We start from the raw sequence: 16107 nt of genomic DNA on the forward strand, positions 1-16107 counted from the left end.
ATGAGAGATGCAAATCCAGCAGCCCAGTAGAGAAACTCTCCCACAAGAATCTACAGGGCTTGGGGAATTTGCTTAACGATGTAAATAATGAAGGCAGAGGTTGGAAGAAAATTTTAAAAAAGAAAGCAATATTACCATCTAAGAGCTTGAAAGAGGGGAAGAATAAGAATACCAAGTCAGGAATGAAGGTGCCATTTGCTATTGTGCACTAATAAAATACATCAATGATTTTGAGAAGGTGAGGAGGAATAACTAAAAAAAAAAAAAAAACAAAACAAAACAAAAAACCAAAACAATCAGTAATGAGTTTACATTGAAACAAGCAAACAAAGAAAAAGGAAGCAGAGAAAGCTGGCAAGGCAAGTTGTCGAGTTGCCATCCTGGGAGATATTAATCTATTTGAGATGGTTAAGAATAACTAACTCAATTCAGGCAGATGCAAAGGGATGGAAATGACAAGTCCCCACCAACTCAGTCTGCAATGTCACTCCTCCGCGTTCTCTGACTTTGGCTCCCTGGAGTGCAAGTCACATTTTATCTGATAGACTACAATCAGATTATTTCCTATTGAAAAGGCAAGCCTATTTGATGCATAAAACAAGCACCTATCTTAGCTGTCATCTGTGATATTTTTTATCACAAGAAATTGCATTTTATCTGTTTGCAGTTTGTTGGTAAGCCTCTCTTCACCCTGGTCTGGACTGTGTATGTTGAGACCACCAGCACTACAGTACATATGTTGTTACAGCTAAAATTAAAGTAGAAGTTTGTCTGGCATGACATGCTAATCCCACCTTAGTATGGGAGTTGTGTGTCCAGCTCTAGGCTCTCCAGTAGAAGGTAGACATGGAACTGCTGGAAAGAGTCAGGTAAAGGGCCAGAAAAATGATTAAAGGACAGAAGCATCCACACAGAGAGGCTGATGGAACTGGGACTGTTCAACCTGGAGGTTGAGTGACGATAAGCCTCAGGGGGTTCTTAACCATGTGTACCAATACCTGATAGGGGCAGTGAGGAAGATGGAGCCAGGCTCTTCTCAGTGGTCTTCAGTGCCAGGACAAGAGGCAATGAGCACAAACTAAAACACAGGAAATCCCACTTAAACATAAGAATGTTTGTTTGTTTGTTTTTAGTTTTGTTACTGTGTGGATTGCCCAGAAAGGCTGTAGAGCCTTCATCCTTGGAGTTATTCACAATTCCATTGGATATGGTCCTGAGCCACCTACTCTAACTGACTACGATCTGAGCAGGGCAGTTGGACTTGATGATCACCAGAGGTGACTTTCAACCTCAGTTATCCTGTGATTGGTATACTCCACAAATGAAAAACAAAACCAAAACCTGTGTTAAAATGATGACATATAATTAAGATTATATATCACTTCACTATAGATAACTCTAGGATATGTTGATCACTGGCACAGTTTATCATAGCATTGCTATAACACTGGCTTGTTCCATATTATAGGGACATTATGCTAATAACCCACATCACAAAAATCCATAGATTTTTCTGTTTTATTACTTCATAATGTATAATAAATGTCAAGGTGCTTAATGAAAAATAGTAATTGTTGCTGGATTATCCACACTGACAATATTTTTTATATATATAAGCTTCAAAGCATAGTCACATTTAGGCTCTTTGACATGAGAAATGATAACTGAAGACTGAGGAAAAAAAAATAAATCTTCTATTTGAGCCTAATCTGAGAAGTATCTGGCTCTCTTCCCTTCACTTGAGGGTAAAGTCGTGTCTGGGATGAATGGGAGTTTTGCTATTCCATTCAGTAGGGTCAAAAACTCTCACATAATCAGTTCTTAGATAATTTTTTAAATTAAATGGTAAATGGTCCAAACTGGTCAGTATAAAATAGATTTGGATGCTTTCATAGAGCTTCTCAGCTTACAAAGACCTAAGAAAAAAATAAACCTAATTTAGCTAAAATTTGCACTACTAAATCCCTGAAAATGCTGCAGGATTCCTATAATTAAGATTCCAGCAGAGCCTCAATCAAAAGTGTACACAATATTTATGGAGATCTTAGCCATCCTTTGCCCCTGCTCTCAATTAGTACCATCTGGTTTACACTAATTACTCATTAAATTTTTAAGACTGGCAAAAACTGAAACCTCATCTCCCATCACCCTTCCTCCTCCCCCACCCAGAGAGCTGGAGCAAGTGTTGGGCATTTCTTGGGCAATGATTATTTGCAAAGAGAGTGCAGGAGGATGCACAGTAGGAGCTTCAGCTCAGGAAGCCATCAGTAGCCTGCCAGCTCTTCAGAATATTCTACCGTCCCATGGACATCGCCAGAAATCTGTTGTTTAGTGTAGGTTGTGATAGTTTCCATTCAGCTGGCTCTCATAGATTTTTAAAGAGCTGACTTGTAGGAGCATTGCAGGCAGGAGCCTGGCAGTTTAGGGCAGGATTGGAGAGAACCAGAGCAAATTATCATCACGAGGTGGACAAGAGGAAGGCTTAAGCAAATGAGATTATAGGTTATGATACTATAGGATCATAGAAACATAGAATAGCTTGGGTTGGAAGGGAATTGCCTTGAGTATCTTTTATTACTAGTAGTGTATTAGTATTTTGTTATTTTATTAAGCTGTGTTTATCTCAATCCAAGTTTCTCCCTTCCCTTTTGATTCTCTCCCCTGTTAGGGGGGTAAGGAGGAGTGGAAGGGGGTGGGTGAGCAACTATCATGGTTGTATTGCTAGCTCAGGTTAAGCCACAATGGATTAAAATACTTTTAACTATTTTTTGAAACCTAAATTAAACTGCTTTTAAGTTTGGAGAACTGAAATGTCTAATTTATACTTACCCACATATATCTACTTTCAGGTCACCTTTTACAGCTGTATTTGAGATCTCTTATCTGAAGCAAAGCAGAGGACAGAGTAATATTGACACAACTGGAGATACGAATGAAAGCAGTGACTTTCATCAATGTGTACTGTAATGACACTTAAAATTCAGTTTCTTACAAGATGTTCTCTTTCACTCTATCCATTCTGTCCTGGGCTTCCAAAATATATCAGCTTTCTGGGAACACACTAAAGTACAATGATGATATATGTATATATATTTCAAATGAGCCAACAATATCAGGAAATTGACATCACAGATGGCACAAATATTAAACCTGTTAAAAGTATTAAAAGCAGTGAATTGTATCTTATTTTATTGTAGATGATGATCATTCATTATAATGAAAAAAGCAGAAGTTTCTGACATCATCTCACGGTATTCTCTTATGCCAGCAAGGGAAATGTTCCAGCTGTTTTGTGGAAGACAAATCCAGTTGGAAATCAGGATTTACAGCAGTGATCACAAAGCGTAGGGCATATATGAAGATACTATCCATTCTGTGTTTATTGCTACTCTTTATTAATCTTACAAAATGGAAAATACACTAATCAATTTGAAAATGACATGAGGCTAGACTGTAAGGGATAGAAAGAGAAATGTCGCAAAAGAGGAATCTTATTCAGCACCATTTTAGCTGACTGACATTGCTACAGGTACCTCTGCTTAGAAACATCACACAGCTACTGGGCACTGCCCAGCAGAAGGGAGTGGGAATGCAAAACCAACAAAAACAACCAACCAATTAACAAAAAATAGTGATAATATTCATAGGCATACAAGTCTTCTGTGAAGGGATAGAGTACAGAAGAAGTAATAATGGGGATAAACTGCAGAACGGAAGGTCCAGATTAGATAACAGGAAAAAAATAATTCTGTGTCTCTGTATTTCTAGGATAAGAGAGATTTAAGGACCTTCATATTCTAACTTTTATATTTACAACAAAATTCTAAGTTTCAACAAGTTGTTGGGACTTATAGCTCCCAAGATAAGAAAAATCCCAAAATATACCACATGTATGGGAGCTGCAGATACCACAACTGGGGTAACAGAGGAGCTCCTGGTGGGTCGAAAAAAAAAAAAAAAAGGTAAACCAACAGACATACCCAAACTTTTTTGCATCTGAAGTAAATGTATGTCTGTTTGGAAAAAAACACATCATATCCAGATATTACAGCTGCATGTGTAGGGTGATGATGTTATGTATGTGTGGTCATTGCTAATTTATATACATATGCATGTGTGTGTGCACATCTATGGAGGGGATGGTGGAAATAAGCAGCTGATATTTAAAAGCAGAATTTCACTGTGAATGTTTCTAATACAAAAATAACTTATCAATGCTACTGAATTTCAATTAAATCCCAATACAAAGTACATCCACACCAACAGATTGTTTTATGTAGAAATATCTTAATAGTTGGAATTCCATGCTTTTTTTGTTTGTTTCAGGTTAGCTTGTTTGGAGGAGGCGGTGAATATTTTCAGATCTAATTATTTAATTAAAGACTTGTAGTTACCATATTAAAGACCATACATAATTAAGACAGTACACTACTGATAAACAAATATTTTATTTCGGTTATAAACAAGGGAATATTTTCAGTAAAACTTCTCAATTGCCTGCAATGTTTTTATTGAACCTATACAGTTTTTATTGAATCTATATTTTTTAAAATGGTAATTTTAAAAACTACTTATGTTTCTGATAAGTTACAATAAACACAAACATTATTCCAGTGTTAGCCATGCACCAGTCCTATGCAGTGGGGTTGGCAAAGGTAAATTCTTGTATAGCTTGGAAATACTAGAAAAGTGGGTTCAAAATATAAGTAGCAAGTCTCAAATAACAAGTGACAGGACAAGAGGAAATGGCCTCAAGTTGTGCCAGGGGAGGTTTAGATTGGATATTCGGAAAAAATTCTTCACAGAAAGGGTTGTCTGGCATTGGAACAGGCTGCCCAGGGAAGTGGTGGAGTCACCATCCCTGAAGGTGTGTAAAAGGTGTTTAGACAAGGTTCTTAGGGATATGGTTTATTGCTAGAGTTAGTTTATGGCTGGACTCATGGATCCTGAGGATCTCTTCCAACTGAAATGATTCTCTGATTCTTCAAATAAATTTTCATCAAAGCAATCTGGATAATTGGATGTGGAAGAGGAAAATGTCTGTGCTCAACCTACAAAGTTTTGGAGGAGTTAAAAATCTTCTCAGCAAAAGGAATAGATTTTGGTCATGGTCCTCAGTCACCATTAGTAAGAGGCAAAAAGGAAACACTTCCCAGGGTATGAACCCAGCTTAGTTCAAGAGGATGCTGTCTCGTCCAGCACAGCACTGCCGACAGCCAGTGTGCTGGAGAGAGGTCTCATCTCACCACTTAGAGTCATAGAATCATAGAACAGTTTGCGTTGGAAGGGACCTTGCAAGGTCATCTAGTCCAACTCCCCTGCAATGAGCAGAGACACCTTCAGCTAGAACAGACTCCTAACTGTCTCTCAGGGGGCTGGAGCTGGAGAGGTGCAAGATCTATAACAAGGTCACAGAGCAACAGAACAAACACAGATTAAATAGTGGTTATCATATAGAAACGTCTGCAAAAATTTGAGTGGTGGCATCCATGCTCCTCAAAGGGGTTGTTGTCAGAAGCTTCTCTGTCGGTCCCAGTCAATACTAACTGATGTTCCTGGAGCTATGGAGGGAGAAGCAGGATCTGTGTAGGGTGATGAGGGTTTTGTGCTGGCTGCCGCAGCACTCGCCCCTGCACCGAGCAAGATGTGTGTTACCTAACGCTGCTGGGCAGCACTGCCAGAGAAACGGGTTTTATTCCCTGTTACCATGGCGATGGTCAGACCAGAGTGCTAACCAGATGTCTGATGGGGCAGGCAATATAATACCATACACGGCAGGCTGGATGGAGGAGAATAATCAGGTGTCTACTTACCAGAGCTCTTCTAGCTGACTTGTGAAAAAGGTAGCAAAAGGATCCTCTAAACTGCTGTCTTTTACTTGGAGAATGATCTGTATTCAAAATTGTATATTTCTTACCCTTTGTGAGCTAATAGTGCACACGAATGCCATCTGTAGTATTATTATAGCCTCCTATCTGCTATTTCAAATTTTTTATTACTCCATTAATTATTAACTCCTAGAACAAATCACTATGATAGGAACATGCTGCACTTAGGTCTGAAAGGAAAACATTAAATCTTTCTTAAGGTGTAAGTTTTTTTCCAGATCACATAATTTCAGTACTTTAGCTGGAGTACACCTATAATAGCTTCCGGCACTTTTAATAGTTTCCCGGAAAATCAGAGGAGATAAGCATATGCGTCTGCAGAATCAAATCAGCTCATCTGTAGTGGAAAAAAAAAGAGAGAAAGACTTATGTGCTTATTTCATTAGTATACGCTATTGGAAAATGACTTATATAATACATATGAAAATATTTTTGCACCTTATTATTTTGCTATGGGTCCATTTTATTATTATTATTATTTTGAAGCAAAAGAGCATGGAACGAATTTTCTACTTTGAATTTTATAGATAATCTGGTATTCAGCAGCCTTCTGAACACAAAATCCTATGTGGGTGGAGACAGATACGAAGTTGGCATGTCAGGCAGCATAGAAGGGCAGAGGTTTTGAAAGCAATAGACAGATCGGAAGTAGGGAGAGGAATGAAAGCAGGAGAAGTCATTATAATTTCTACTGTTAGAGGTTCTAAGCACTTAAGGATTTCAGTTTGAGAACTCTCCCTGTGGCAAGTAGACTTACGCACATGATTACAGAATCAGGCCCACTATAGACTAAGGAGTGCTCTGGCAATTGCAGCAATATTTCTCAAAGAAAGCACCAACCACAATCTGGGAATTCAATGGTGAATCCAAGCAATTTTACACAGGCTGCTTATCATCCACATTTTAAATTTAGTGATGGTCTATTTTGAATTATCCCATTTGGGTAATTACTTTGCAAAATGCTAAGGCATAATGCTTCCGTTCATTATTTACACCAAATTTGTCATTGGACATTTCTTAAGTATTATCTGAGCCCAGTTCCACTAGATATATGTAAAATATCTGCAATAACAGTTACTCCACTCAAGCTGTTGTTCTCTTGGAGAAAAACAAACAAACAAAAAAATCAACCAACCAACCAAAACAGAGAACACACTACTGAGATCTAATTCTGCAGTAATAACAGATTACCTCAACCACCTGTCTGTTATTAAGTCCTAAATCAATTATACAGCTCATTGCACAATCACTGTTTGGGCCATCTAGTTAAATGTGTCTAGATAAACAAGGAGATAAAAACGAGTACATCTAAACTATAGATGTGCTATAGAATTCAGAAAATAGTATTTTCAGTAATGCAATATAAAACTCTTGATTCCATTATTTTCATTCTTCTTCTTCTCCCCCCCCCCCCCCCCACTTCACTTAGAAACAAAGTCATGTAGTCATGTATAAGTCTTCAAGGCTTTAAAAAGGGCCCTACAGAAAGCAGCTTCTACAGTGAACAATTTTTAGACTTGAGTGTCTGGAATACAAGGATCAGATCACTGTCTCTATTGAAAGGATGAGGAATCATTCTACATGTGTTAGGTGAAAAGAAAAGGAGAAATAGTTCTCTATCAACGTTTTTTTTTCTTTTTTTTCTTTTTTTTTTTTTTTGTCCTACAAACCGTATTAAAACAAAAACTGCCCAATTACACTGAATTATGTCATGCTATGTGCTTATTTACAGTGGAAACTGTCCACTAGGTATGAGAATAAGAACAAAGTTGGTTTCATAGCTACCCCATTTCCTCTAGATGAATTTAAATGGGAATTTAAAATATTGGAAGCAGACAAATAGCAGTTAATTTCCCAAATACATACTGCAGGGATCATACTTCATTATTATTACTTGCTGTTATATGCGTTATACTAACATCTAGAAGCTTTATTTATGAACCTGGACTTCACGCATTGCTATGTATGTTAATTCTGCTCCATGATAATAATTAGAGGCAGGTGAGAAGTTGGAATATTTGTGATAATTTCAGCAAGCGCTGAGTTCTGCATTCCTAACATCAGTAGTCTGGCTGTTTCAGCTCTGTTCAATAATGCTACAGTTAAAAATAAATAGTAGAAAATGTTAGCCTTTCTTCATTTTTAGTCTGGGGAATATACACTGACTGTTTTATGTTGTAGCAAATGTGTTTGCAAAGCTAAGAACCACCTCGCTGCATTTCACAGGGAATTTTTGTCAAGTTCTATAAATCGAACAATATAAGCAACAATTCAATGCTCTGCATTCAGCAATTGTTTATGTTATCTCTTAGCTTATGTCTGCCATGGTGAATTTTCAGTCCAGCTTTTTTCTCTACCTCATTCAAATCACCAAATTTCTTCCCAATCATTTTCCCCCCCGAAACATTTGTTAAATGTGCACATCGGAATTTTATGAGGAAATACTTTTAATCCTTGTACTGTGGCAGTCTCCAAAAAAAAGTATTTTCTCCCTCCTCCTACTTGTTAGTCCCTTGTGTATTCATCCAGGAGCTGCACTGAATCCCTCCGGCACATCCCCAATCAGGAACTGGACTGGTTTCCCCATTGGGCTCTTAGATCATTTTCAAATCATTCCTTACAAGTGTACCACACCTATTTCTATGGGTACTTGCTGCTCTTAGAGATTTTCACATTTCTCTAGGTTTAAAATGTCCATTTTTGCTTGAATGGAGTCTAACTTACCATGTAATACAGATGTCTCCATGTGGTGGATCTCACATTGGTCCTCCACAAGTCTCTGTACCATTTATGGTCTCATTTTGGGCAATTTTGCTGCCTTCACTGATGAAAATTCTCATTGTCAGGTTGGTCCTAATCTTGCCAAGACCTCTGTTTCAAGACAACTACCCACTGGCAATAACCCTCAGCTGGCTCCTCCATTATCTGTTCACCATGAACTTTATAAGTGCTCTAGAGCTTTCTTTAGTAGGATTAGTATGTTTTACCCATTGTAACGTACCATGCATACAATTCTAAAATGGCTCCCACATAAACACCTAGTCCTAAATTTTAAAGGCAACATGAATGCTGCCCACCAGCAGCAGTTCTTTACCTGCCTGTGACTACAGAAAAACCTTTAATCTGACCTTACCCACCTATATTAAAATAATTATAACCAGTATGAGAAAGTTGGAAGTACACTAAAAGTTTATCATCCAGTTGCCTGCCTTTGTCCTTTTACTTCTTCACAAGCTACACATCTTCCCCATGAAAGAGTCAAATCCTCTATCAATTTAATGGAGTTCTCCTGATCATAAAATTTCAGTCATTTAGTCACCAAACAAAATAAAAACGCTGTAATTTAAGTGCCTGTTCTTGAAGTTGTAATGCTACAGTCTAAACAACTACCAGTCCTAACAGCTAATGTACTTCATGAGTTATGGACTGAAAAATGATCATACAAAAGAGCTGCAAATTGTACAAAATAAACAATTAATACATTAATACATTCAAGGCAGCAAAACAGGGTGAAATTACCCCTTTTCATTTTCTGCTTTGTTCTCCCATCCACAAAAGTGAAGTAATCACATGCCCACAAAAGAGTTTTATATGCCAACTGTTAATAATTGTGAAGCACTTCAGTTGAGAGCAACATGATAAAACTGATCATAACAATTCTGAACTGCCTAAGAATTAAAGTCCTTCAATTAAATTTCCAACAAGATTGTTTCCTAATGATAAGGTTTCTTGATAGCATAGTTTTTGGAGGAGTGGAAGTGAAGAATTAGTAAAAGAACAAAAACTTAAAAGGGTGGTTATATTACTATATATTAGTGTACAACAGTAACCATGAATGAGTATTAAAGATTTTAAAAACAGAGTTTCTAGAAGCAAAAAATTATCCCATAGGTGAAAATTAAGAACTGAACGTCTCAGTATTTGTCTTATTCTTTCATTTTTTTCTCTAAATTCCCTCAGGTTTTTTTTTTGACGAATGGTTAGATCTTCTCCAAATTGCATCTCTAGATTGCTGGGACACACTGTGTTAATTTACAAGTGCTTTTGTCTGGATAAAATGTAAGACCAAAGGCAGGTGGAGGTGGCACCCAGAAGCTTGCAATGAGTGATTTGTTGTCCAGATTCTGGACAAAAAACTCTTCAGTTACTGACTTAAATCCCTGTCATAGTTACCAATAGGTAAAACCCAGAGAGGATAGTGTTAATCAAAGCTCTTCCTTGGTCATATTCCTTGTGCTGGCAGGACTGGAATATAGTGCTGTAGCAGATGATTTGTTACAATCATAGGAGAAAAGAAACCACCTTCAGAGTCTAGTTAAAGGTTTTTTGCTGCTGTTTGACACTGCTGTTTTTCTTGAAAATAGGACTAATGTACAAAGAATACATATTAACAGCATTTGAAACATTATACATAGATTCTATATTGTAAGACAAAAGAACTCTGAGTTTGTAATGAAAGCCATATAGAGAGAATGACATTTAGGTAAGTACTTGTTAGAACTTGCCCTAATTATTCATGTAAATAACCTTAATTGTGGGATGGAGATTAAAATTTTGGCTCCTACTCCAAGATGTACTGTTTGCAATTTTTTTTATAAGGACAAGTGGACTTTCATTTCTTAGAAACAATTTATCATGCATGAGGTCATTATTATTTAAAATGCTCAAAATCTGTTAATGATTACTTGACTTAAAAAAAAAAAAATAAAAAAAATTACTTTTGACAGCCAGGACTTTTGAGAAGTAGTACTCCATCTTGATTTTTACTGTGCTTCTCTTATTTCCAGTCAGTAAGTAACTGAGTCTAAGTTTTAATCTGAACATCATGAAAATCAGGATTAGCTATCCTTTAAAATATTGCCAAATAGCATGACAGAATTAAAAGTAAGACATAATATGTGGAAACTGGTATAAAATATCCTTCACAAACTCAGTGTTCATTCACTCCTCAAGCTTGTCATATACATTACTGGTTATGTTACAAACACATCTATGAGAGGTCATATTTCATTTCCATTTGGCATTCTAATCATCTATTGGCAAAGTAAGAGAAACAATTAGAGTGAAAGATTAAATGAATTTTCAGAAATCTTGAATATGCAGGGTCTAGAAGACATTTTAGATAATAAAACCAACAGTCTCACAAAAGGGATTTGTTAACCTGGTCTGCAAGTAATATTGATATGCTAAAAAACATTCATAGAATATCACGTCCTGTTAGATTCAAGATCCGACAAGCAGATTCCTCAGAATTGCATTTGTACAATGTGAATAACCTCAAAACCTAATACACTGTTTTCAAAGTACTTCTTTAGTCCTGCTAAAATCTTTTTAATTTCTGTACCCTTAAGGCTCACTGAGCTACGGGATAATGGTCCTGAGTCATTGGTAGAGATGGACAAAACTGTAGATATTAAGTAAAATGATGGGTTTGGTGTGTAGAGCGTTGATTAGCTGGATTGCATTCATCCTGCAGCTGTGAAGAGAAGGAGAAAGCAGGCACATTGCTTTCACTCCAGGCCCTTGGCTCTGCAGGGCTGTTCATCTTCAGCTGAAAGGATGCAGAGAGTGAACTGCTCATTTTGTTCTCCAAGGCTGATGAGGTTTTCTCACTAAGCTGTTGCCAGCTTGCATTGAACTCCAGAGGTTCTGCTCATCCAGGGGCAGTTTCAGACCTAGCACTATCTTTTTGTCTGCTTGTCCATCTTAGCTGTCTCCAGAGCGGTGCTCTGCAGCCCAGTCTCCACTGCCTTTCTCATTCAGTATGTAGGGAAAAAAGCACCCAACTCAACACTGTAAACTATAGTAACATCCAGCACCTGGATGTGCAATACCAGGGGCAAGTCTCTTTTTGATAAAGTCCCTAAAATCAGTAGCTTCAGGTTCTGAAATACTAAACCTAGCTCCAAAGCACTTCCGAATGGACACACAGGTGTTCCTAGACATGTTATGAACTTTTACTTTCCCTATATTTTATAAATCCTGTGTAGTATTAATATATTTTACACAAAGGTTTCTTTTGGGCTGTTTCATGCTACAGAAGGTTCCCAAGTCAGATGTTCACATTATATATTTATTGTTAGAGAATACTTTGATCCTTTCACAGCACATAATAAAGCCTTTTTTCCCTTTGTGTCTGTTTTCCAGTGCATGAAAGTCCTACTGACATCTTCCTCTGTGTACAAAATGCCAAGTCTCTGTTCAGATTGCAGAAGGCTCTGAGAAGCTTTCTCTTAGCTTCAGTGGCACATAGGTAACTATAGTCTCACCATGCTTAGCTCATCAGTAACACAGAGAATATTCTGGTGAAAACAAAGCTCTTTGGCAAACATTTCTGTCCACCCTGCTTGGTTGGAGATTTGAGGACATGAATAACCAAATCCCTGTTCAGGTTAAACAAAGTGAGGGAGAGAAAGCGATGTAGTGTTTGTGCTGCTGCCTGGCATCTCGACAACCTTGCTATTCAATGTGGCTTTGTGAGAAATTGGCAAGAGATTTAAATCTCTCCCTTTCCTGGCTTTCTGACCACTGCCACTACTAGGCTGTAAAAGAAGAGCCTACCTTTCAGTCTTTTCCTGAGGTTCAGTAGACTGGAGACCATGAGGAGTGCAAGCATTGTGATAGCAGAGACCATCTATCTGCAGCTGAGACACAGAGATTTGTTGAGGGTGATGAGCAGGTTTTGCTGAATCAGCACCTTAACGACCCACTTAAGTCTCATTTGCTTACATGCTTAAGTGCTCTGCTGAATTACAGCCCACAGCAACCAGCTGCCAGCCCTTCACTTCCTGATTAAAAACAACAAAAAAAAGGATTTCTGGAGGCTGTTCACGTGCTATGAGCAGTGTCATCCAAAGTGCCCCTCTTTTCCTGATTATTTTTCTCCACTTACCCAACAAAACTCCATCCAGAGCAATGGAATTGCTTTAGTTTGAACAAACTGTATATAAAGAACTGTATTTTCTAATTATGTGCCAATTTCTTTTCTCTTGCTTATCTCATCCAAGAAAATAGTGTGGCTTTTAGCAAATATCCTGAGGCAGTACAATTGCCTATTAAATAGGACTCCCTGTTGATTTTAATGCACTTTCAAAGTGCTTCAAAAGGTTGATGGCACAACATGGCCCAAAGGTGCTTTTTACTAATGTGTTGTCTGGCACACAGAGAGAAAATAACAAAGGAAAATCTGACTGCTTCTTGAACATGGCTATCAGCACTGGCATTGCTAGACAAAATGAGATAACCCTTTATTAATAAATTAAAATCTTTTGTGTCCTGGAAATGCCATCGATGATGCAGAGTAAAATTCCAACCAGATCTGAGAAAAGGAAGTAGCTCTTATTATTAAATAAATTGGAAAGTCAATGCAAAACAGTCCAGACAGTATGTACCAGAGAGAAGAGAGTGAAATATCAGAATACTTAACAGTCTCTCAGAAGCCATGTGATGTTCTCCAGTACAATCTCCCACATCAGATTAAGATACCTGAACAGTTTCAGATGCAAACACATAGCAACAAAGCCCCAAGAGGAAGGAAGGACTGGCACCCAGCTTTTGGGGAGGAGACACTGCTTTCTTCAAGACTGGTTTTTCTCAAGACAGAAATGATATTTCAAGACAGAACTGTGGCAAGCTTAAGACGATAAGAGTAAATCTTTTTATATCAGCAACCATACTGGCCAAGCACAACATCTGCTATCAGCTCTGGATTTAGAGAAATTTCATATAAACTAATCACCCATCATTGAACACACTGAGAAGGAGAAAAAGGATTTAACAATTGATTGATTTCATAGTTCTGGCACCTTGCTTCTTCCCTTTTAGGTTTTTAAAAGTAATTAAAGTGCCACTATTTCACTCTTCAGACACAGCTTAGGTGACCTCACAATGGAACAGAGGCTCATTAATATCTATGAAAAATTATTTCCCAGATATCAAAACTTATTGCTGATTTTATGTGTCCATTATTTGAAGTATCCTATTTCATTTGAAAAGAGCTGGATTTTTTTTACAAAAATGTCCTCACTCTTACCCTTTAAATGTCAATCGTCTTTTAGACATTGTTTGGCTATTCGAATTAATGGCAAAAAGAATTGCTAATAAACATAGTTGTTGTCTGAGAGAAGTAGTATCTTGTCCAGATGAGGCTTTCAGTATCATCCTAATGATTTTGAACATAAGGCTTTAATATACACATGGCAGCCATGCAATCTGCAGATTTAGGAATCCCTACATACTTATTAACTTAATAGACAATTATGCTGTACTAGATACAATTAAAAGCCACAGCTTTCTACAGAATTCCTAATTACATATTTACATCATAGGCCCCGTTGAGTAAATAATGGGCTTCAGAAAGTCTTTACATTTCTATATTTGTCTTAATACACTGCTGAAGTTCTGCTTTGCATTTGTATCATGGTTCAACCAACTGAGCACATTGTGCTGTCATTGTATAGGTTCATTTATCTCACAAATATTTGTAGTAACCTTGATCCTCAACAGGATTATATTTTATGGGATTTTTAAAAAACCTTTTAATAAATTACTTATGGTTTGGATATCAATGTATTTTTAAGGATGTTTTAAACATGTAACACTTTGCTTTCTCAAAGTACTTAAAAATTTTTCTGACTTCACACAAAATGGCACTTGTGAAAAAGCTGAATAAATATTTTAAGGTAGTGTCTGTGGGCTTGAATCAAATCCTTTAGACTGAAACCTGTAGATATAAATGGGGAATATATTTGGTATCTTACATCCTATACAAAATTTCATACTTACGTTTAGTAGTGTACAAAATCTTTGGCCCTAATTCAGCCAAAGTTTAGATGCATTATAATGTTTAATGTAAATGTTATGTCTGTATCCTAAAAATGTATCTCTCACTTTGGAAGAGTGCCACGGAGAATCAACAAAATCTGTTACAATTCATTCATTACCCTTGCTTAACTTCTTATTTTTTAAAAAAGAAAGGTAGTGAAGAGGGATCCTACTCGTTTACTCCTTAAATTGTATTTGGTTTTGTGTGGCATTGTTAGTGCATGAGACACAGCCTAAAGTTAAATATGTGTACAAACCTTTCTATCAGTTTATCAAGTCTCTGTGTAAGTCAAGCTGTGCAAGCAGATTCATCAGAGCAATGGCACAGGAAATCTGAGCGATGAGTGTTAGACGCAGTATTATAAGTACTTGCTCTTAATATGTGCCCAGAAATCCTGCATTACAATCAGCTTATGTGAGAAAATTTTGCAAGCAGCAAAGGCATTGGTTAGACCTAGATCTGCTAGACTCCCACTGTAAAGCAGGTAGAATAAGTTTACCTTATTCTGAAGCACAACAAAATCCAGAACAACTCAAAAGATTCTACAAAAGAAGCATTTGACTGTGGTTTTTATCTTAGCTTTACATTGAAAAAAACTTAATCTTCTCTTCTGAAACTGTCAAGAAGGGACATTTCTGTGTTGATTGGCCTTTTTTTATTTTTCCCAGACTTTCTCTAAAAGGAAGTGGCTAAAAATCAGGACAAGGGCAAAATAACTGCCGACTGATAGAATTATATACTCTTGCCTACATTTTTTGTCAAAGTTTTGTGTCTTAAAGTTTTCTTTAATGTCTGTAACTTGAATTGATTCTTTGGTCAGAATGACATTTTCAGAATTGTTTTAGGCCTGTTTAGACCTAAAACTACAGCTTGAGAGACAGCTGACAGTGTTGTTTGCCTCCCTCCCCTCTTTGCAAATACGCGTGCTTGAGAAAATCAAACCCATATATTACACAAATAAAATGTGCTGCACACTCTCTATCAATAATGCCTCTTCAAGCAGACCCAGACAGAGGGCTCCCAATATTTCTACTGCTCAGCAGAAGGTGTCAATATTTAATGTGACAGGGAGAGCAAGAGGGAAGGTTGCTGATGGAAAGAAGCAAATGAATTATTCCTTATGCCACAAAGATTTACTTTGACTTGAGTGCCTGTCCCACACCCTCCCTTACTAGCTTTTCAGGGATTAACATATGGTTTACCTAACCTGGACTGCCAATGGCAATTTTTCCTCTGACAAATACGGTTGCTGGTTTTCTAGTTACTTTGCAAAAAGATTGATCAGTGTCATTATTATAATCAGCAAACCATCACAATCACATTTAGTGCTGCTATGCTGGTTGACATATAAATAGATAATTACAAGCCCTGAGCTGAGAGTTTATGTTTCAGAAA

At 37.2% G+C, this 16107-nt stretch overlaps 1 long non-coding RNA gene across 1 annotated transcript in view; it reads right to left on the reverse strand.

Annotated features, from left to right (window-relative positions):
• Window positions 1-2951: 2951 nt before the first annotated feature.
• Window positions 2952-16107, reverse strand: part of LOC110356800 (uncharacterized) — a 119882-nt gene continuing 106726 nt past the window's right edge. The window contains exon 3 of the long non-coding RNA XR_010470455.1: window positions 2952-6225. This is a non-coding gene — a long non-coding RNA (uncharacterized LOC110356800). The remainder of the gene's footprint in view (window positions 6226-16107) is intronic.

Source organism: Columba livia, chromosome 2 (genome assembly GCF_036013475.1).
Source record: "Columba livia isolate bColLiv1 breed racing homer chromosome 2, bColLiv1.pat.W.v2, whole genome shotgun sequence".
Classification (NCBI taxonomy): Eukaryota; Metazoa; Chordata; class Aves; order Columbiformes; family Columbidae; genus Columba; species Columba livia.